The sequence below is a fragment of the Protopterus annectens genome, chromosome 6.part0 (genome assembly GCF_019279795.1).
Source record: "Protopterus annectens isolate FY-2018-M chromosome 6.part0, PAN1.0, whole genome shotgun sequence".
Taxonomy (NCBI): Eukaryota; Metazoa; Chordata; order Ceratodontiformes; family Protopteridae; genus Protopterus; species Protopterus annectens.
Window position 1 is genome coordinate 683,130,684 of NC_056737.1, and position 24,551 is coordinate 683,155,234.

Here is a 24,551-nt window from a genome sequence, read left to right on the forward strand (position 1 = left end):
GCGATAGTGGTCATCCAGGCAACAGATGTCCATACCCCACGTCAGGATTGATTCCTACATTGAACACACTGGGACTGTCTTGAAGGGTGTACTGTCTGTGGTGCACCTCGTATCCATGTATTGTTGTAATAGTGCTCCGTAGATAGGCAGCTGTCCCCCTCACACCACTGCCGTGTGTTTGTCTACGTCTACCTTGGGACAGTAATATGCTTTTAGACGGCTCCCTCTCCATACATTCCCTATCGGCGTCTTTGCCTTGGCTGATAATGTCATCCACCTAGAAGTATGCCTCTGGGAGTGCTGTGTTCCAGTAATCTCGGTAGCGCGTTCTGTAACTGTTTGACTCCTGGCCCTGCCAAGTGTGTGTGTGTGTGTGTGTGTGTGTGTGTGTGTGTTTCCAGCTGCCTGGGGACAGAGTAATGCTTTTAGACGGCTCCCTCTCCATACATTCCCTATCGGCGTCTTTGCTGATGATGTCATCCACCTAGAAGTATGCCTCTGGGAGTGCTGTGTTCCAGCAATCTCGGTAGTGCGTTCTGTAACTGTGTAATGCTGTAGTGTGATAAGGTAGTTAGGTGTATGTTCGACTCCTGGCCCTGCCAAGTGTGTGTGTGTGTGTGTGTGTGTGTGTGTGTGTGTGTGTGTGTGTGTGTGTGTGTGTGTGTGTGTGTGTTTCCAGCTGCCTGGGGACAGAGTAATGCTTTTAGACGTCTCCCTCTCCATACATTCCCTATCGACGTCTTTGCCTTTGCTGATGATGTCATCCACCTAGAAGTATGCCTCTGGGAGTGCTGTGTTCCAGTAATCTCGGTAGCACGTTCTGTAACTGCGTAATGCTGTAGTGTGATAAGGTAGTTAGGTGTATGTTCGACTCCCGGCCCTGCCAAGTGTGTGCGTGTGGTGTTTCCAGCTGCCTGGGGAAAGAGTAATGCTTTTAGATGACTCCCTTTCCATACATTCCCTATTGGCGTCTTTGCCTTTGCAGATGATGTCATCCACCTAGAAGTATGCCTCTGGGAGTGCGGTGATGCTGAAACTCGGTAGTGCATTCTGTTACTGCATAATGCTGTAGTGTGGTAGACTAGACAGGTAGGTGCTCGATTCCACGGCATGGCAGGTGTGTGTGTTTGGCAGTTATACCCTATGTGATATCTGTGGGTGGCTAGCTGCGTGATGTGTTCAGTGTGTTTTGTTGCTGACCTATATGGTGTCCACAGCCCGCATATTCTGCCAAGTCACTGGGTTGTCAATACATACATTCACCAACAAGTCTAGTGAGTAAATGTCAGCAGCCCTACACTTACCCTTAATACAGTCTGACCCCGTGTGACGCAACAGAACACACATGCCTTGATAGTAACAACACTACATGATGCAGGTGGCACATGTAGTTTCCTTTTCATGCCTGTCTAATGCTTTGCTGTCATGTGGACCGCTGTTGTGATATAAATGCAATACCTACATATGTGTGTACATGTATATGTGTGTATGTATATCTATGTATATATGTATACGAATAATATATATGATATATGTGGATATGGAGAGATAGACATAGATATAGACATATATGTCTGGGGACATCAGCACTATTGAATGTATGGATGTGTGTTGCTGGTCCAAGATGGATGATCTGTACGTGATAACCTGGGATGTATGTATATCTGCCATGGCATAGTGGTAATGCACATCGTCTGCTGTGTGCAGGGTCCCGGGTTGTAGTTGTGTAGACACCGGTTATTTTGTTGCTGGAAAGACCATGGGACATCGAATATGGTGATTGTAAGGCACCTGTTACCAGTTGTGTACGGATCTGAGCGACACTAAGCAGTGGTTATTAATTTGGAGGTTCAGTATGGGTCATATAACTATTCATTAGAAGACTATACTATGCAGATGAGGTTGACAATAGTGTATCCCATTTATCCCCAGGGTGTGATGCAGATACCTGGAGTGTATGTGTGTAGTTAGCCGGGTGCAGTAGTTGACAGCATGGGAGGGGAGTCAGGCATACTGTACGTACATTGCAGAACTGTGCCTCGGGAGTGCCCCTGCCTTAGCACGCCTAAGCTAGGGGTGTGTCTATACTTGCCTGGTGACATTGGGAGGGACAACAGCAGTGGTGGGGTTGTCAGGGTGTACAGACTTCACAAACAGGTGATGATCAGCACAATCAGCAGATGACATGGCCAGCCCGCACCTGAAGAGTACGGTAATGTGAGCAAGCATCATACACACAGGTTTCTTCCACACTCTACACCACCGGTGTATACCTGCGGGGACATTTCACGACACAATCCAACCAAATGAGTAGGGCTGCAGCAGGCAACATAGACCATCATGTGCAGGAGGCTGAGGGCAGTGAGAATGTGTATGCTGCCGAACATCCCTTACTGGGGTGACATAAGACTTTATAGACCCAGGGTGACTTACCAGGGGCTACATGAGCTGGGGATGATGGAGCACTGTGGGGTGGGCAGAGACCTCCTACAGTGGCTTGTTGACCTGTGCCTGCCACACCTGACACATCTAACAGACCGAGGGAAACCCATCACAGTGGATACCGCGGTATGTGTTGGCCTGGGTATACTAGCCACAGGTACCTCAGACAGCACAACTGGGGATGTCATGGTGATCTCACAGGTATCTGCATCCAGAGTACTGTGCCAGTTCACAGACGCCATGTCAACACATGCTAGTGAGCACGTACATGTCCTCAACACACATGATTAGTAGACCAGCAATATGCATCTCTTCAACCACATGGATGACTACCCTGGGGTACTGAGTGCTATAGCCTGCACACACATACACATCACAGCACCACCCAGTAAGCGGGGTAGGGCCTACAGTCACTACAGGGGCATACCCTCCAATAGCTAGGCCATATGTGATGGCCAGGGCATTACATTGAATGTGTGTGCTGTCTGCCCTGGAAGCTATGATGATTCCGATATATGGCTTCTAACACAGCTGTACCACACCTTTGCCAACATGGACATCCCCTACAGTGTCCTAGTGGGGTAGTGGGGGATGCTGGGTAACCACTGGTGTTGTGGCTGATGACACCCAGCAGCAATGCACACACACCTGAACACTCACACCATAATGAGGCGGATGCACAGGCAGGACATGTAATTGAGCATGTGTTTGGGATGCTCAGTTCACGGTCCTGGTATCTGGACACATCCGGTGAAGCCCTGCAGTATTCACTAGCTACATGCACTCAATTTGTTATGGTATTTGCTATGCTACACATTCTGATCCTGCAGTAACTGTTGCTGCAGGAACAGCATGGGGCAGGGCCACACGGCCCAACACCACTGCCAAGGCCTGTAAAGGCACAGTGTGACTTGGCGAAGGAACTACCTGAGCAGGGCCCAGTCGGCGAAAGGCCGTGCACAGTATGACCTGCCCTTGGCAAAGAGGGAACACAAGGCATATGCACTGACACAGTAGGTACCCACAGATGTCCCCTCTCTGACCCGCACACAGTACAATGGATGCCAAACATGACACTACATGTGCTCGGCCATGTATAGGAGGTGCACTGTGTGCATCCGACATAGGCAGCCCTCCAGCACCATCCTCAGGTCCAGAACATCCCCAGAGTATGTCTATCGACCTAAAAATTGGCAGTTGTATTAGAATGTGTATTTACCCATTGCTATGGTATGTATGTGAGCATACAAGAGACTTTGGTGGCCGACTGTTAGGGCAGCAGACAGTACACGTCCATAGTGGCACCATGACATCTGTAGCACATATGGGGGTCACAATAGTAGCCAGTAGTACACAGGGTGTCCTAACCCACTGCAGATTATGGGATGAACATCATGTGTGTCCATACAGCCCGCACATGCTCCATGCAGCTGGACAGGTGTGGACCACAACAGACAAATGATATACAATGGCCTATGGATATGCCCAATGAATGACCCCAATCCCCAAAGACACACACAGACTACAGCAGGCCAGGCGGTTTGATGTAGGTTGTGAAAGCTAGGACGTCCAACACCACTGTGCTGGTATTTCATGCTGGGATCTGACGTACACTGGTATCCCTTAAACCGGCAATTTAGGTAGGTCCACACACTGACATGGAGTACCTGGCATACCAGTACAGTAGTGGCAGATGTGTATAACTGTCAGCTGTGCCCCCCGTCCAACCTACACATGTGAGAGTCATGTGCTACACCCACGGTGCTGTGTAGGACTGTGGATGCGGTTGGATGTCCCCCCACGCTATGCAGACTTGTAGCAACTGTCAATGCCACATGACCATTAGCTACCCTGCAGACACAGCATGACACCTATCTGTGTAGAACAGAGGGGTCGGCAACACAGTACTGACTATCTGGACATGTGACACATGCGATACAGTTGTCCATACTTGGCATGCTCACACACATGACGGTATGATGGTAATGTCGGTCGACAACATGTGTAACAGTCATACTGGGCATGCTCACACACTGACACACAGGAAGGCCAGGCATGCTTACACCAGTGGTCCGGACATATCTGCCAGTACATTGCTATACTGTTGGATGACTGCGCTGCATGGTGTGTGTGTGTGTGGTCTATTGTCTGTACATATGCCATGGTCTATTGTTAATTCACATGAGCTATGTGCTGTGCGCAGGGTACTGCTACCAACACGTGAATAGGGCGGTTCTTTGTTTGCGGACAGACCGACGCCTTTGGATACGGACTGGGTAAGGCACATTCCAGCAGGTGGGAGCAGTTGTGCGTGGGTCTGCACAGTGTTAAGCACTGCTGATCTCTGGTTACAGCACCTTTTACCCGTTTAGACTCCACATTTCTTTGACAGTGCACTACTGGCATACTGGTAGACAAACACGCTTACAGCCGCTCGCTCACCAACATTTCTGCTTACATTTTTCACTCACGCTGGGTGTGTGCGATCCCTTGTGATGCGTATTACATCGGACTACATGACTACAGTATCGGGTATGTCTAACCATTTGGCGACGGCAGGCGTTCGGCTGTACAAACTCGGCGGCCTGTCCAGTGACGTAATCATATTATATGCGTGTTCCTCATACGATCTGCTCCCATCTGCCTGATACATGGGAATCGATACTCTGCAATGTTGACATGTGAATATGATTTTGTTAACGCAGCTGTCCGGCGAGTCATGCTACCCCATACCTACTGTACGTTTTCCACCTTTCAGATTGCATGACGGGAGACTGTAGGAATGACACCTTTCCCACTTTGCATGGGACAGTCCCTCATTAGGCATATGTCATGTGATGATACTTTAGCCATTGCAACTGTCCTGATTAGGGGACATTCTCATACTCTATGTGTCTGTAGTGGTTGCTTGTTACAGGTCTTGTATACCTGACACGTCGATATGTTATATGTAGTAGCATAAGCAACTTTACAGCTGCTAGACTACGCTTTGATTTGTGCAGATATGTATATTGCTGTAGTATGCATGGCTGTAGGTATGTTCTGCCCTGGTACATCTGACATTTCTACAGAGCAAGTCCCACTTTGGCCATTCAGACTGGTGGCGGCCCTATAGATCCTATATGTAGAGCTATCACATGTGTCAAGGCAACACATACCCACAGCCAGTTGTGAACTGACTACTTCCATGGTTTGCATACATTAAGGTTATTCTTGTAGTATTATAATTGCTAATACTGTTTCCTATTAGATGTAGCTGTTTCTGATACAACAAATTAATTTCTGAGACCACTACAGATCCTATATGTAGATGTATATTGCTGTACTATGCATGGCTGTAGGTATGTTCTGCCCTGGTACGTCTGACATTTCTACAGAGCAGGTCCCACTTTGGCCATCCAGACTGGTGGCGGCCCTATAGATCCTATATGTAGATGCATATTGCTGTACTATGCATGGCTGTAGGTATGTTCTGCCATGGTACGTCTGACATTTCTACAGAGCAGGTCCCACTTTAGCCATTCAGACTGGTGGCGGCCCTATAGATCCTATATGTAGAGCTATCACATGTGTCAAGGCAACACATACCCACAGCCTGTTGTGAACTGACTACTTCCACGGTTTGCATACATTAAGGTTATTCTTGTAGCATTATAATTGCTAATACTGTTTCCTATTAGATGTAGCTGTTTCTGATACAACAAATTAATTTCTGAGACCACTACACACAATATATGGCCTCCTTTCCCGAACTCACAGGCCATGTGCCATAACATTCATTTTGCAGGACACAACTGCCCAGACGGGTGTGTCACTCACAGGCGTACGGGTGTGAAACCATCTATTATGCTATCATCTACCTGAGGTGGTCATCAAATTATGCACTTTCTGTCACTAGCAGACCTCACATACCAATGGGGGAGAATGAACACTGTATCAGGAACACTGCATAACACCCTATGGGACACATTTAGATGATTGGTTCTATTAACCAGACACACTGACAGTCACAGAGCATATGTATTCATTCACGTTTGTCGTGGTACATGCCGTTTATGACTCGTACATGTCATCTGTCATAACCTGTATTCCGCCACCTGTCCACCTAATATCACTAGTTCTGGAAGTGTTTATTTGGACTTTGTTACATTCTGATTCATAATTATGGACATCCATGCTAATCAGGTACACGGCACTGATTGGTCTCTATGTATTCCCCCGATGGTTTACAGTATATCCGGTAGATGTGCTCTTCAGGTATGGGATGTATAGGCGTCTGCTATGCCCACATAGGAATATTAATGACTTCCACTGGGCGGGCCTACTACATCTCTGCCAACCAGCACCTGCACACTTAAGCCCATTACTGCATACCCATGGTCCACCTACCTGGCACCCCTCTACAGCACTCGTGACATATACTTACTGTGAGTGCAGCTGGGGTATGAGCACACCCCTACACATTGCCCACTCTCCCCGTCTCGGGACACATGTTGTAAGTTTTGTCAACCCATGTATTATCACACTTGCACAACCTACTATTCCATGTACACCTACATCCTGCTCACATCGATGACATCAGGTTGACACATACACTGAATTTTTGGGGTTCCGCAAGGGACACCGTTATCCATGTTTAAAGTGTAGACCTTGCAGATCTCTCCCACTGCTACTTTCCTGCTGGTGTTTTGGACAGCAGCAGTGTAGTAATCTTTATTGCCTGTCTGTATGTCTGACCAGCCTAGCTGGGCGGTGTGGGGGGGTAGAACATTTATTTATTGGACCTCCCAGTCACATATGCCTGGGCTGTATTTATGTTACCCCTAATTGCTGTAAAGTAACCTAGTTATGTACATGTGTATATCTACAATGACATATTTGTTTTGTGTGTATATGTATATATCAATACCTGTTGTTTGTGTATATATATCTATATATATCTGTAGTATATCTTTGTGTGTATATATATATCTGTATAAATGTATATGTGTGTGTATATATATATATATATATATATACGTTTTTATCTATATATACATCTGTGTGTCCGTTAACCTATACATTTCCCGGACATAGACACTTACACATGCGTACTGGGTTTTATCTCTGCTTCAACAGCATACTATTGCCTTAGTCATTATGACACCGGCACTTCACTCTGGTGAACTTCTGATCAGTATACTGCACGTGCACGTTATACAGTGGACAGATGTCTCACGTTTTTCATGTCTGGGGTGCCGCTGATAAGTGTGATGTGATAGTGTCATTCGACCTATTACTCGTATGCACAGCCTGTTATTCCTGCTACTGTGTTTGTTTCTGTGCACATTCATATAATTAATGTTAATAGAATGAATGTTTGTGTTACTGAGATTGTACGTCAACATATTGATGTCTGCATGCAGTTGTGTCTTTCTGCTTTTCACGGTTTGGGGTTGTCACAGCAGAACTCTGTTCCGCTCATGGGTGGCATTTAGGTTTTACATGCCGGGCTGCCAGCCCTTAAGCACAACGTCCGACAACGATACGCCCATTCACGCATGTCTCCACGCAGATGACGCTCTATCTGGGAATCGCACCTACATACTAGCTGACCTCCACGGGCCGCTTCACTGCAACCGGCGCAACATACCCTAGCACTCCTGTGTCCATAATCGCATATACAGTTTCTCCAGCACACCCGTGTTGAGTTTCCACGCATACCAGCTAATATACACCTGTTATCGCAGCCATGACACACCTTTACACATTGCCCTCTCCAAAGCGCTGGGGTCCTACACACATTTTGTACCACCTCGTGTATTCACAGGCTCACCATCCATTCATATTTGCACATACGTGCCTTTCCTGGTGCTATGAATTATGGACGATTTGCGGGTTACAAGTGTAGGTGGTCGCAACATGACCTACATTCCGTCTGTTTACAATGTTGACGTAGCACTTCAACGATGTTATACCCACTGGTATAACCCTGCCTCTGGTGTGAATAGCGGTGCTCTACTCACACTTGTGCAGCTTTATCTGACATACGCTGCGAGCACTTTATAATTCCTTACTTGCTCTAGATTCCCTTCACAACCCTTATGTTTGCTTTCATCTTTCGGCGTTCCTTACATATCTACAGATATATATATATATATATATATATATATATATATATATATATATATGTGTGTGTGTGTGTGTGTATGTATATATATATAGATATATAATTGCATATTTCTGTTATGTCTGTGGATATTTATCTATACACACATCTATCTATCTATCTATCTATCTATATAAAAGTTACAGCTGTACAAGACAACATACATTTGCTATGCTAAAAGCTGCGTACATCCGCGCAGGTGCACTTGCATCTACTTATTCTGAGTTACATATGTTTACTGGCACTTCTTTGGGATTACATGTGCCTTATTCCTTATGAAAGTACCACTTTGATTCATGGAATCCGGTTAACGGACCCATGCGAACGTGGTCACCTTTACATGCATAAATGTTGACTTTACAGCACAGAGTCATTCATTACACAATTAATATGTGCTATAGTCGTACTTGAACTGGGAATGCCTTTACGTTAGGCGGATGCTCTAACCACTACACTATTGTTGTCCTGGCTCATTTATATGTATACCCATGGTTCATAGCTACTCTGACATATACCTCACCGCTTCCCTTACACAGCAGGCATCCATTCTCCTGCTGGGAAAACTGCAGTACTACACTTACGACATTCCCTGTTTCCTACTGCTCTGGACCCATGCTGCATGTCAACTCACTCCTACGCTTATAGTCCTGTGTATAGTCAGGGTGTTCATGTGCTGGTCCAGGTTTAGGCTCATCCGACTGGTGACTAGAACTGCCCTGGCGCTGTTCAAATATCAGACGTAGCACATGGACAGAGTTAGTTCAGATTTTAACATTCTACCTGTGTTTACAGACGCAGGTGTTTGGGCACCTCTGACCACATTATTAGGTCGGCGCTACATAATTTAGGGCGGGGAGTGGTTCCACTACATAATGCAGGGTGGGGGGGGGCTTTCCACGTGTTTCCCTTTCCATTTGACTATTTCATTAATTTATAGATACAATGAATATTATTCTGGACATCAGTTATAAATTCACTACAGGTATGCAACAGTCCTGTCAACAGATGTGACAGTTGGTTGGTGTACATATGTGTATGGACCTCTGTGATACTCGGGGACTCATTTCTACAGTGACAGGGACAAGGCTATGACAACTCAGGGACAATCACGGACACTTCTACCATATTAGTACTATTAACTTGGAATGTGTTGACAGATTCGTAATACTACTAATTTTCTGCAGTTAAATGAGTCTATTACTCTTCATTGTTGTAAGTAGTCATTCTCATTCAACACCTTTCCTCCAAAGGTCACTGGCTTTGTGAGTGGTTAAGAGGCTGACCAGTTATTGTGCAAATGCTCTGACCATTGGTAGGATTGACATTGTCATAAGTACAGGTTGGGATATATTCTGGGGACTAGGGTTGCCACCTTTTCAAATGGCCAAAGTGGGACATTTTCGGAACACATATCAGATTTTACAGGCCGACACATACCCACAGCCAGTACAAAGGATAGAACTTTACTTTTTTGCCTAAATAAAAGCTTATTCTTGTAGCGGTTTAGTTGCTTATTCTGTTTCTCGTAACATTTAGGTATTTTAGATACAGAAATAATTATTTTATGTAACTATTACATAACATATGGGACATAATTATGTCCTACAATCTCAGGACATTTGCCATTTTTAATATTTTTTGTCAGGACACAACTGCCCAAAGAGGGACTGTCCCTCGCAAAGTGGGACAGGTGGTAACCCTACTGGGGACACCAGATTGTTTAGGCCAACACATAGCCACGGTCAGTGCAGGTTTAGAACATTCATTAGTTTCCTAGCTCTGAGCCTATACCTTTAGCACTTTAGTTGTTTGCCTGTTTCTTGTACGAATTACATTTATTCTATCCTGACGTGACCGCTTAAAGCAACTGTTACATGCAGTATGGTACATAGTTATTTCCTACAATCACAGGACATTTGGCATTGTATCATTGTTGGTCAGGTCACACCTACCCACACAGTAATTGTCCCTCACACAGTGGATCAGGGGGTATCCTGTTTACGTCAGTGCCTTCATCATCCTTATTCCATATGCCACTATGCGAATGTGTGCAATATATTCTCTCGCTTCACGGGCAGGTGTTTGATCCTGGGTAGTAGGTTTTGCATGACCATCTAGGGCTGGACAGTCTCGTGTACCACTACTGCACATTCCAACTTGTGTCCAAATGTCTACAGGACTGGACATTGTGTCTTGATACCCATTCTAATGTTTAGACAGGTTACTTATCCCATGAGGGATATCCAAAAATTTAACAAGACCGATAATAACAAGACCGATACCGACCATTCTTCTGGCATTACGAAAATGTGCTGGGGGTTTTACATGCAAGGGATACATAGTTTGCAATCCTGAAACTGTCTAGGGTGACACTACCTACTACATATGCGTAGTGGTCACTATGTGTAGATGTGGCTGCACCAAACTAGTAGGCCAAGTATGGCTGGATTTGGTGGACGTTCAGGTATGGGGGTGGGTTGTGTGCTGTGGAGGGGATGCTGGGTAGTCCATTATGCATCCAGGTGTGTTGCACTTGATATGGCCAGTTCCATCAAGACCAATCTGTGGGTATGTGCCGGTGACATTTCTGTACATTTGTATCGCACATTTTAATATTCATATGTTTGTGGGATTGTGTTCTGCAGTATGGCCTGTCTGGTTGTATTACAGATGTGTATACATGTTGTTTGTGTTTCTTTCTGCTTCACCTGCTGCTCCTTCATACACCTCCAGTTCACCTATTCTGCATACGACACAGTCTCGCCTTTGAGGATTATACCATTACCCATCCCCCCCACACACATATTCCTAACACACCATCCATCACTGCTTTGGTTGATGGCCCATGACACGGTCAAGGTAACACATTGCATACCCTACATATGTCAGGTACCTGTATGGTTGTGTGGACTACCCTGCCATGTTTGACCTTCCACATGCTATACCGCACGCAGATAGGTACACACCCATACTTAACTTTCATGACATGGTTGATATACCCGGGTAATACCCATTCAACTGTGACACATCCTGTCAAGTACGGCTTGGACCGCAGATGTGCAGATTTTGGTCAACTGTTCTAATCATTGGTAGGATGCCACCTTTTCCTATGTCCAAGATGGGATATATTCCGGACACATATCCGATTGCACTGGACAACACTTACCCACAGTCAATGCTATGGATAATACTGTTCCTTTCAGCCTACATGTTGCCTTATTGTTGTAGCAGTTTATATGCTCCTTCTGTTTCGTTTACATGCTTATTCTATTTCCTGTCACATATGGTATGCTAAATACGGACATACCTATTGTATGTGACTATTACATGCGTTGTGGGATATACTTCGGTCATACGGTCACCAGATATTTACATTTATCGTGTTTTTTGTTATGGACACATCTGCCCAGCTGTGTACTCTCCCTCACAATATGGGTCAGCTGGTGACCCTGACCATTGGGCTGGATGTACCTATTGGCGGCTCGCTAACATATGATGCATTTCACTTCCACTTGGTATAACTATCTACACTGCGTTGGACTATGGGCACATGGTTTTCAATGTCATTTGTTCGAGGGATAGGGAGCCGTTATTCCCTACCATGCATTTGTGTTTGCTTCTTCATTTTGTGTTCGCAGGAACTGTCTTGCATGCTTTGCATACGTTTCAGTATCCACGGATACTGACAGATGTGATTACTATTGCTTGCAAATTGTTATATGCAAGCATTTTAGGTTGCACGTCGACAGCTGACATTTCCACGCCTCCGTGCGGCACTTCGACATGCTCTATGCACTTGCGCTCCTTTCCTATGCAAATGACTGTGGCGGCAGCGCGCCTTCATTAATATGCATTTGGCGCTACTGCGCCATCTTCACGCCACACGGTTGGCGCAAGCCTAATGCCAGCCTTGCGCCAAGCTTCATGAATCCCAGGGTTATAGTATAAAATCTATTTTAAAGACCAATTTCTAAAAATCTGAAAGCAGCCAGCTATTGTAAATTCTCTTGTTGCAACTGCTCTATGTGCAGGTACAAGTTTATATCTGATACTTTTGTTCATCCAGTAACAAACAGGCAATATTCTTTTAAGAGCTATGCAGACTAACACAAAAACATATGTGCGTGTGTATAGATATATATATATATATATATATATATATATATATATATATATATATATATATATATATATATATATATATATATATATATATATATCGAGTGCAAAACTTGGCTCTAGATGATTGCCACTGTTGAAGTGACTCCCTGACCCCATGTGCAAAAATAGGAAAAAGGGGCTGTGGATGGATGGATATATATGTATATAATATGGGTTTACTATCACAATCCTGAAGCCCTCAATCTTGAAATGTACAATACTGAGACCATATTATACAAGGCCAAAATGGTGAAGACCACGGTATCGAACTCCTGAACATGCACCCCTGCAGGACCCATGCCAGCACTCATTTCTGGGTTCACACCCCTGTAAAACCCATGTCAGTACTTATTCTGGGTCTACTCTTCTCCATAATGTGCTGAATATAAGGTATTTGTGTTTATAGATGTTGACATGGCAGTTTGTTATACTAGGGTGGTAACGTTAGTAATTTGCCTGAATTAAAAAAGTATCATTCTTGGATTTACACTGGTAGGGGGATTTGGTATTTCAGATTGTTAGACATTGTGGTCGTCAGAATTTTAGATTATAGTCTTGGTGTGTTCATTTCAAGGCTGTGATAGTAACACATATATATAGATATACACACACATGGTACATAGGGGTAAAACAGGAATTGTCAAAGGTTGGTTTTGTTAAAATGAGAATCACTGGCTTTTTCAATTTATTCCTGTTATGTTTTTGCGCAGGCCATGTGTTTGTGTGAGATAAGCAGACAGCGAGTCTGCTTATCTCACACAAAGAAGTTTGTCCACGTCTCACTGTCATGCAGTCTTGCACTAGGATTCATAAAGATTTTCTCCACCTATGTTATTTGGCCAGTGTGGGTAAAGCCACACAGAGGAACGCATCATTAGTGGCTCATTACCATGACTTTATATTATAGACTGCACTGCCAGACCTGATCATCCCAGTGTTCCTCCTACCAGCCCTCACATTGTGGCAGCAGAGGCACCCCTACACACACACACACACACACACACACACACACACACACACACACACACACACTCACATCCACGTCCCTACAGAGACAGGCAGGCAGACAGACCGACACATATGCACACACACCTCCAAGGCTACAATATACTCATCTGTAATGCAACTGTTTCCATGGGATTTGAATGGCAGAATGGTACAGCCATTCAGTCCTATGGAAAAAGTGGCATAGGACTGAATGGCTGAATACCACAGACTTTTCTAGCAGAAAGCACATAGTTAATTTGCATTTGCCACTCCCCAAGACTGCCACATTAGCATGTCACTACCCCATTAAGACTATTTTCCACCATAGACACAGTGTTGATAAGATTAGGATCAAACCTGTGGTACAGCAAATACCATTAAGTCATTAGTCAATAATGGAGCACAGCTGTTAGGACAGTAATTATGTTTATAAGATAACTTATCTGTTTGATTTAGTTTGAAGCACCATTGTATAAAAACTCATATACACATTAAGACAGATTTATTTTATCCAATAAAATAAATGTTTTTACTCATATTGACCACTTTAGAAGTTTTATTTTACTATATTTATTTACTGTATTACGCTTGTTGTTTTAGAGTTGCTGAATTTTAAGTTTAAATATTTGTGCTAGCCCAGCTGAAGGATATTACTTTATCATGTCTGTTAATGATCAATACACAATATATCTGGGGAAAAACTGGTCTCATAGCTGCACTAAGTGCAAACAGTTCACTTGATTTGTTAATCACATAGGTTCATTGAAAGTATTCACAATTACATGAAGTTTCTACCAACTGTCCTGAAGAATTCCACTTGAACATTTTAAAAAACTTTTATAAGTTAGCAGATCTGGAGGAGTCCACAAGTAAAAAAAATGTGTTTATTAAAACAATCTGCAGTGACTGAATATTCAGAGGTTCATAGTAAGTACTAGGCAAGCTGCCCTTGTGGGTCATATTAAGCCTAGCCAGTTTCCCTTAATGAGGATCAAACCCTGTACCTCTTTCTGTGAGGTAAATAGCCATTATGCCAGCCATAACCTATTAAAGGCACTGAATAGACTTAGAAGAGTGTACCTTCCCACCTCCCACAGTGGCTATTAGTCCTCTCAGCCACCACTAATCACCTCACCATTGCTATCCAATTCCCCTTATTCTTTTTGAATAACTCCAAATTTCCGAATTTTGATAAATACAGAAATAATAACCATTACTAGCTTTCAGATAAAATATTGCTCCAGTCTTTCCTCAGGCACACCTTTAAACACACTCTCCCATTCATAAAACCATAATGCTACCATGCTGGGTTTTTGTGTGCCATAGAATGGTATACAAAGCTCTTTCTAATTCATAAACACTGTAGTGCAATGGAGCAAGACTGCACAAGATCCGCTGCATGATCCTGCTAAACTCCAGGCTAACTACCTACCCCCTAAGCTAGCCAGTCTACCACATTATTGGGGTCTATATTATATGCTCAAAGAGACTTTTCTTCGAACATATATTCATCGACAAGTAAAGAGCAAACACTCTAAAGCACAAACAGCCACATCTGCAAATTTTTTCCTTGTGGAAAAAATTTACAGGGCTGTACACAAAAAATACAAACTTCAAAACCCTAATCAAGTGGGGGGCTTCAGCCCCACACCCCCCAATGTAGGGGGCTGTGCCCCTCATACCCCCACCTAACTAAATATACCAACTCCAAGATCACTCTATGTTGGAGAAAAAGTACAGTTTTGTACCTACCATAAATGTAGATGTCCGAATTGGATAGCATCTGCAGTCATAACAACTGGGTTGTCCTGTCGTCAGGCAGCCCTTCAGTCGGCCAGATTCCAAAGTCCGGGTCCGGCTTCGGCTGATGTCGCACTTCACCCGACGTCATCTCTGTTGGTCTTCGGGTATAAAAGCATCAGCCGACGCCATTTTCTTCAGTGTTTCTTGCCCCAGATGCCAGAAGCCCTATAGAAGGCTAAAAATTTTGGATAGATGCCAATGTTTCCAAAAGATAGAGGTAAACACAAAAATAAGCATGTATGTACATAAATACAAACAAATACACCATGAAAGAAATCCCCCACTAGCTAGCTATTAGAAGGGTAAACACCCTAGGAGTACCACAGAGGGAAGGAGGGAGGGTAATCCTGACTGCAGATGCTATCCAATTCGGACATCTACATTTATGGTAGGTACAAAACTGTACTATGTCCTTCATGGATGCATCTGCAGTCATAACAACTGGGTAGAATACCATAGCCAACTAGGGAGGAGGATAAAAGTAGATTATGGTGTGTTTAGGATCCCTTGCAGAACAGCAGTGGCAAACCCTGCTCGGGATCTGGAATATAGAGGTAAATTATAATGCTTGGCAAATGTATGCACGGAGGTCCAAGTAGCCGCCTCAATAATGTCTTTGGTAGCCACTCCTCGTAAGAAGGCTGTGGTAGTGGCTGTTGCCCTTGTAGAATGAGGTCTTATGTTCTGTGGAATTGGTTTTCCATGGAAGGAGTAACAGAATCGTATGCAATTTCCTATCCATTTGGAGATTGTCTGTTTGGAAATAGCTTTTCCTTCCCTTCCTGTTGCATAGGCTACGAAAAGTTGGTCAGTCTTTCTGCTATTTCTTGTTCTGTCCAAGTAGTAGCATAGCTGTCTATGTACATCCAAGGTATGCAGTATTCTTTCCCCTCTGTTTTGTGGGTTGGGAAAGAAGGTAGGTAGGTGGATTGCTTGGTTTAAAGACACTCTGGATACCACCTTAGGCATAAATGTAGGATTAGTCCTCATGGACACTCTATCTTGGTGGAAGATTAGAAAGGGTTGCACTGCCATTAAGGCCTGTAGTTCTGAAACCCTCCTTGCTGAAGTAATTGCCAGTAGGAAAGCAGTTTTCCATGACAGGTGTTGTAGGTCTGCTGTTGCTGCTGGTTCAAAAGGTGATAGTGTTAATTTTTCTAGCACAAAGTTCAAGTCCCAAGCTGGCAATGGTGGTTTCCTTGGAGGTTTTACATTCTTGATTCCTCTGAGGAACTGCCTGAGCAAAGGGTGTGAAAAAACAGGTGGATCAAAGCTGTATTCTGCTGAAATAGCTGATGCATGAATCTTGATGGAGGAGTAGGACAGGCCTGAATGAAGTAGTTGGGCCAGATACTCCAGAATGTTAGGCATATCTATGTTTGATACATCTTTTCCTCTTTCAGAACTCCAAATGACAAACCTTTTCCATTTCCCAGCATAATTCCTTCTAGTTGAAGGCCTGCGTGCTTCAAGAATAATGTCTTTAACTCTTTGTGAAAGTTCTATATTAGCAGCTGCTATGTGATGTTCCATGCAGTCAGTTGCAGCATTTTTAGGTTTGGATGCATGGTGCTGAAGTTGTTCTGAGTTAGCATCAAAGGCATCAGGGGTATTGGCCACATATTGTTCGAGACATGCTCCTCAGCAGTGGGTACCAATGCTGTCTTGGCCAGTTTGGAGCTATCAGGATTATCCTTGGACGTTCCTCCTTGATTTTTAGTAGTACTTTGTGTATCAAGGGAAGAGGTGGGAATGCATATGCTGTTAGGCCTTTCCAGCTGAAGGAGAGCGAGTCCACTTTCCATGCTAGTGGGTGGAATGTCCTTGTGCAGAATTTTTGAGCTGGTGATTGAAAGGTGATGCGAATAGATCTATCTGAGGCATTCCCCATTTCTTCGAGATGGTCTTGAAGATATCCGGTGCAGCTGCCATTCGTGGGCATCCGATGTGGTCCTGCTTAACATATCTGCTAGAGAGTTTTCTTTTCCTGGCACAAATATTGCCTGTAACTGGATGTTGTAGCTGAGTGCCAGGGTCCACAGCTCCAAAGTCATTCTGCATAGGGGTAAGAATGAGTGCCTCCCTGTTTGTTGATGTACCACATGACTGTGGTGTTGTCTGTCCTTATCATCAAGTGGTCCTCCTTGAGAAATGGTCTGAACTTTTGGATTGCCAGTTTTACTGCCAGCATTTCTTTTAGGTTGATGTGCAGGTGAAGTTGGTCCTGTGTCCACAATCCTTGCACGCATTTGTCCAGCATATGCGCCCCCCCATCCTAGGTCTGAAGCATCTGTTGTGATGGTCTGGCTTGCTTGACCCTTGCGAAAGGGCAGGCCTGGGTTTGACTGGCATGCCTGAGCCCACCATAGGAACTCCTGTTTTAAGCATGATATTAGTGGGATTTCCGTTTCTAGGCTGTGTCTGTGTTGGGACCATAAATTCTTTAGGTACCACTGTAGTTTTCTCATATGTAGTCTGGCAAATGGAACCAAGATTATGCATGATGCCATGAAACCCAAGGCCTGCAGTACCTTTCTTGCTGTTAACTTGTTCAGTTTTGTTAGTGCCAAGAAGTAAAGAGGGAGTTCTTTTTGTTTTTCTGTAGTTAGGAATGCCATTTGTCTTACTGTGTCCAATTCCGCTCCCAGGAAAGTCCTTGTCTGGGATGGTATCAGTCTTGACTTTTGTAAATTTACTGTGTATCCCAGTGCTTGAAGCAAGTAAATGACCCTTTGTAAATCTGTTGTCAGCTTGCTTTTGTTGTCTCCTTGTATCAGGCAGTCGTCCAGGTATGGATAAATTTGAATTCCCTGTAGTCTGCAATGGGCGATTACTGATGCCAGGCATTTTGTGAATACTCTGGGCGCAGTAGATAAGTCAAAGGGCAATGCTGAGAATTGATAGTGCTCTGATCCTGCAAGAAATCTGAGGTATCTTCTGCAGATTGGTCGAATGGGGACGTGCAGGTATGCCTCCTTGAGATCTAGAGTTACCAGCCAACACTCCTTGCCCAGCATGGGAAGAAGTTGCTGTAGGGTCAGCATTTTGAATTTTGGGACAATGATGTAAGTATTCAGGGTGGACAGGTCTAGAATTGGTCTCCAACTTTTTTTCCTTTCTTGGAACTAGGAATAGTCTGGAGTAGAACCCCTTTCCTTGCTCTGCTGTTGGCACTTTCTCCACAGCTCTCATGTTTGCTAACTCCATTATCTGTTGTAGAGCCTCTGTCTTTTGATTTGGAGGTAGATTTGGCATTCCTCTTTTGTCTGGTAAAGTGTGGAAGTGGAACCGGTAACCTTGATCTATGGTTCGTAAAATCCACTTGTCCTTTGTTATGTGGTGCCAGTTTTTTGAAAATAAGGTTAGCTTTCCGCCTAGAGGAGCTGCTATTTGTTCCCTGGTAGGCGGGTTTAGGATTAAGTCACTGTGGCTGTGTTGATGTAGTGGCAGGCGTTGAGTCTGTGCCTCTGTTGTTACCTTGCCACTGTCGTCCTCTGTAGGCACCTCCTCTGGATTGGTTTCTGCCTCTGGAACGTCTATTCCTGCCCCTTTGAGGTCTTGTGGAGTCAGGAAAGGACCAATTTTGGCAGGCCAGTTCCTGCTAAACCTTGGGGTTGAACCTGCAAGAAATCTTTAACTGTCTGGACTGATTTTGCCTTTTCTTCCATTTTCTTCATAACCTGCTGGGCAGGTGTACCAAACAAACTTGTTTTATCCATAGGAGCATCTAGCAATTTAGATTTAACATGATCCGGTAAAGCTTGCTCCTTTAGCCATGCATGCCTTCTAATTACAGTGCCAGTCATGGCTGATCTAAATGAAGCCTCCAGTGCATCATAGCCACATTTTAAAGAGTGGTTACTAACTTGCTGTATGTTATTTACCATTTCTAATACATATTTCTTATCAAGAGATTCATCAGTGGTTAGCTTTTTAGTTAACTGATCAAGCATAAACTCTTGGTATTGTATCATGTGAAACTGACAGTTTAAAGCTCTAGCTGAGAGAGTGGCTGAAGTGTAAACCTTTTACCCCATCTGTCTAATGACCTTGCTTCCCTTTCAGAAGGAACAGGGTTTTAGCTATGGTCGTTGCTACTGCCTTGGGACCCTGGGAAATAGTTTCGGGGTCTGCAAGAGGGGCCTTGTAAAGGTGGTGATGAGTATCTGGCACCCTGTAAAATCTGTCTGGTTTGGCAGGGGCTGGGGTAAAGAATCTGGAGCGGAGCAGACATCATTGAAAGCATCATCCACCACAGAGAGAACAGGAGGTATAGCTAAGGGCCTGTGCTGTGGAAGGTGCAAAAGGTCCTAAGTCTTTTCCTGGAGTCTGAAAAATCCTGTTGCTGCCATTGGAACTGTTCTCGCATGGCATGCAAGGTTTCCCCAAAGGAGAATTCTTCTGGTGGGGAAGCAGCTGGAATGGATTCTTCAGCATCAGAATCTTCAAAATTGGAGAAAGGAGCCTCTGGCTGGTCAGTTATGTCTGATTCATCAGCAGAATCATCAGAGGACACTGGCTCATGGGGCTCTGCCCTAGGCCTCTTCTCTGGGGGCTGAGAGGCCCTGTCTGGGTGAGATTGAGATCCTCTAATTAATGAAATTAAATCTTCTGCCAAAGTAAGCATTTGAGAACTGGAAGAGGGCCTGGTTGAGGGGGGTTTAACAGGCACTGTTTTAGTAGTCTTGGCTGCTTTAGCCCTGGCGAAGGCCTTAATGGACATGGCTGCTGGAGGCCTAGCAGCACCACGTGCTGGGGTAGAGACATCCAAGGGAATGGTGTCTGATAAGTCAGTGGTAAGCACCGTAGTGGGTAAAGTTTCTGAGGCCGATTCAAGAGTGTTAGCAGGGACCTCAGTTGTAGAGGTAGATTCAGCTGTATTTTGATCAGTTTCCTGGTTTCGCCGAAACCGCGACACTCGCGGTTTGCTTAACCATGGTTTCGGCCGAAACCGCGGACCGCGAGTGTCGGTCTTTTTCTTTGCGTTTTTTGGCAGAATGCGTAATCGGAGGATCCGACGGCATAATGTACGCAAAATCAGAACCGAAAAACTGTTCTGCAAACTCCGACCGACGCCTAAGCGTTGTCGGTTGAAAGAAGCACAGGACGAACAGGCTGCTACGTCGTGGGCTGGGCCTAAGCAAGGCAGGCAGTAAGAGTGGAAATCTTTATGAGGTATTTGTTTCCCACAGGTTAAACAATTATTAACTTTTTCTGACATCGGCTGAGGCAAGAAAGAGTCCCCAACGGGGTACTTAGCTTTAGAAGTCTTCGAAGTAGTATTCGGTAGAAGTAATCTCTGGATCCGACCGACCGGCACTTGCGAACAGCTTCTGCTTTGGGCGCCACGCGGCAAGAAAGACTGAAGAAAATGGCGTCAGCTGATGCTTTTATACCCGAAGACCAACAGAGATGACGTCGGGTGAAGTGCGACATCAGCCGAAGCCGGACCTGGACTTTGGAATCCGGCCGACTGAAGGGCTGCCTGACGACAGGACAACCCAGTTGTTATGACTGCAGATGCATCCATGAAGGACATCGGCAATTCACAATAACGGCCAACTGAATTTTTTACCCTAGGAAAAAATTCGAGGACTTGGCCATTCACGCGTTAGAGCATTCGCTCTTTAGGTGTCGATGATTATACGTTCGAAGAAAAGTCTCTTTGAACATATAATACAGACCCATGACTGTGCACAATTCAGCAAGGTACTCCCCATGCAGTCACAACTTGTCCAAGTGATGTTAGGTTTACTACTGGGTAAGAATGGCAAATTGCGCAATGGTGCTGTGCTCAGCAGAACAACAATCTCAGTCCCCTGCCAGTAAGTTGCTGAGCAACACAACACTGCCAAAAGAAAAAAAGAAAGACAAGTCCACTGGATGGAAGTAAGTCCCTTACCATCAACATAGTCCTACGAATCCAGGCAGGCCCACTATCACTCGGTACCCATCCAACATTTCACTGTGTAATGTTGGTGAATCCAGACAAACCCACTGTCACTCACTAGCCTGTCCACCACCTCACTGTGTGATGTTGGCGCATCCAGGCAAAACAACTGTCACTCACTACTGTGTCCACCACCTCACTTTGTGATGTTGGTGAGCCCAGGCAAAGCCTGTCCACCACCTATTCTGCCAATGTAAGGAAGCAGAGATGCAATTCCCCTCACTGGCATAATTATAATGTCTCCAGCACTTGGCCACATGTATAACTCTGATTAATTCTGGGAACATACAGCACTATTGAGTAAGTCACCAAGTTACACTTCTGCGTGCTTTAACAACTTACTACTGCAGCTACTTGAGGAGGCATGCTGTACTGTTGATAACTGCCTTAATTAGTGCTGATGTGTACAGCTGTCAGGGTACATAGCACCACCTGCCATTCCTTAGCACATCAGTGTCTGGTACATATTACAGTTCCAGGTTGTTCCTGTGTGTCATTCAAGAAATGGGAACTTGACTGTAACCCTCTGGGGACTACCAGAGTTTACTTTATAACTACAGTAATACCTAGTGTGGACCAACATACACATCTAAATGCATCTTCCGTATTATTTTCTCAAATGTCAGGAATTGTGAAAAATCTGAACATTTAAATGCTAAAAATCAAAGTCACATGAATAAAGCCAAATAACTAGTGAAACTTTTTAAATAAGAAATAAGTTGCAATTAACATAATGAATCTTGTTACCAGAGTGATTTCATACAAGAATGTACAAAGACTATGGTGAACAAGAAATCATTCAAGCACTGAATTTTCTTATTTTGTCTTAATTAATTGACACATTGTTATTCAGATCTAAGCTAGTACTACTGTCCAATATCAGGCTGTGATTGATTCTATAACCATCAGGACAAACAAAGCTGATATAAGTAAACTTTTTTTGCACTTGATCTCTTTCAGTGATAGCTAACAAAACTGTACCGCATTTATTTATTTGAGTGACTGAATATTTCTGGTCTGTGTTCTGCATTTTGTTAACAGAACTGTACTGCATTTATTTATTTGCTTGACTGAATACTGCTGGTCTCTGTTCTGCATTTTGTTAACAAAACTGTACCGCATTTGTTTATCTGCTTGACTGAATATTGCTGGTCCCTGTTCTGCATTTTGTTAACAAAACTGTGCTGCATTTATTCATTTGCTTGACTGAAAACTGCTGGTCTGTGTTCTGCATTTTGTTAACAAAACTGTACTGCACTTATTTATTTGCTTGACTGAATTTTTCTGGTGTCTGTCTGCATTTTGTTTCTCATGGTTGTACAGCACTTGAGCTCAAAGCCAGCTGGTTTCACAGTAGGGGATTTGTGAAGTCAGCCTATCCAAGGAGTGAGCTACTGGTCAAACAGCGTTTGTATTTATCTGATTGCCTGACGGTCTAACTTTTCTTTTATACCATAAACAGTTACATTTCTGGAAGATGTTGATCAGTATCAGGCTGTGATTGATTCTATAACCATCTGGACAAACAGAGCTGATATAAGTATACTTTTCTGCACTTGATCTGTTTCAGTGATAGTTAACAAAACTGTACTGCATTTATTGATTTGCTTGACTGAATATTGCTGGTCTCTGTTCTGCATTTTGTTTTTCCCACCCTGCTGGCCAAGTGTTGTTGCATTCTTAAACTTGCTGCCTTTGGAATTGCCTGCCCCTGCTGTAAATTGGATTCTGGACACTCCTCCCAGTCCCATCTCATTTGCTCACTTTAGTGACTACAGTGAGATTTTCTGGGAAGGACTACCTCCTTAGTTACTTAATCTTGAATTATCTTCTGTTTCCTCCCTCTCCACTTAAAATAAAAAAATACACTTTATTCAGCTGCTTATACTGTAGTTGTGTTCTTCTTACTTTAGTACCTTATTTTTGCTTTGCTGCTTGTTCTTAAGTGTTCAAGTGCTTTTATTCTGCTCCATTTATTGCTGCTTGCTAGTAGCCTGATTAAATTTGTCTGTTATTCTAAGCCTCCTAGTTTTGGTTTTACCACCTGGGCTTCAGGCCAGTTATTTTACATTTAAGGTTTCTGGGGTCTACACTCCTGTGGACAAAGCTTTATCAAAACCTTCTCTCCATAAGTCCATCCAAGTTTTCTGAACACTATGTCTGGACAATACTCCTCAGTTTCTCCTGCCAGCCTGGTCAACATGGGCATACTAAGACAGTGTAGCAACTGCCTCATGATCACTGACAGCCCTCTTTTCCTAGCGCACAATTCCTCTACTTGCGAGAAATGCATTTACATCAGTAACCTGGAATCCATGCTCTCTCATGCAACAGTTAGTACTTCTGACAAAGAAGAGACTGTCAGCACAAACATCACACCACCCAAATCACATAGCCAAGCACAACACACACCCACCTATGCAGAGGTCCTCTATAAAAACTTACCTAAACGGCAGAGACCTCCAAAACACACTCACAAATATTCCACATACAACAGCAAACACATCACACACAGCAGACAACACACCAGTGTCTCACAAACACAGCCCATAAGGCATAACAATAAACCAACACAACCCATAAGGCATAACAATAAACCAAACATACTAGTCATTGGTGACTTGATTTTGAGATACATCAATGCCCCCCTCACTAGGCTCAACAAGGAGAATGTCACGGTCAGTTGTCTGTCAGGTGCCAGAATCTGCCAAATCATGCATGCACTTAATTCTCTCCACAACAGGTACAAGTATGACTCTGTCATTGTCCATGTTGTTGTGAATGACTTCAGATATACCTCCCTGGACTATATGAAGACAGACATGATTGAGCTCTCAGAGTATGTGTCCCAGGCAGGTATGACCCTAGCCCTAAGCAGCATCCTACCTTCACTAAGAATGATACCACAATACCAACAAAAAATAATTGACTTCAACAACTGGCTTAGTTTCTGGTGTCATTCCAAGGGGATCCAGTATCTGTCTGCCTGGGATGACATGGTTGATAGGTCTCGATGCTTTCCCAGAAATGGCTTCTACCTGTCACCCCTGGAATTCCAGA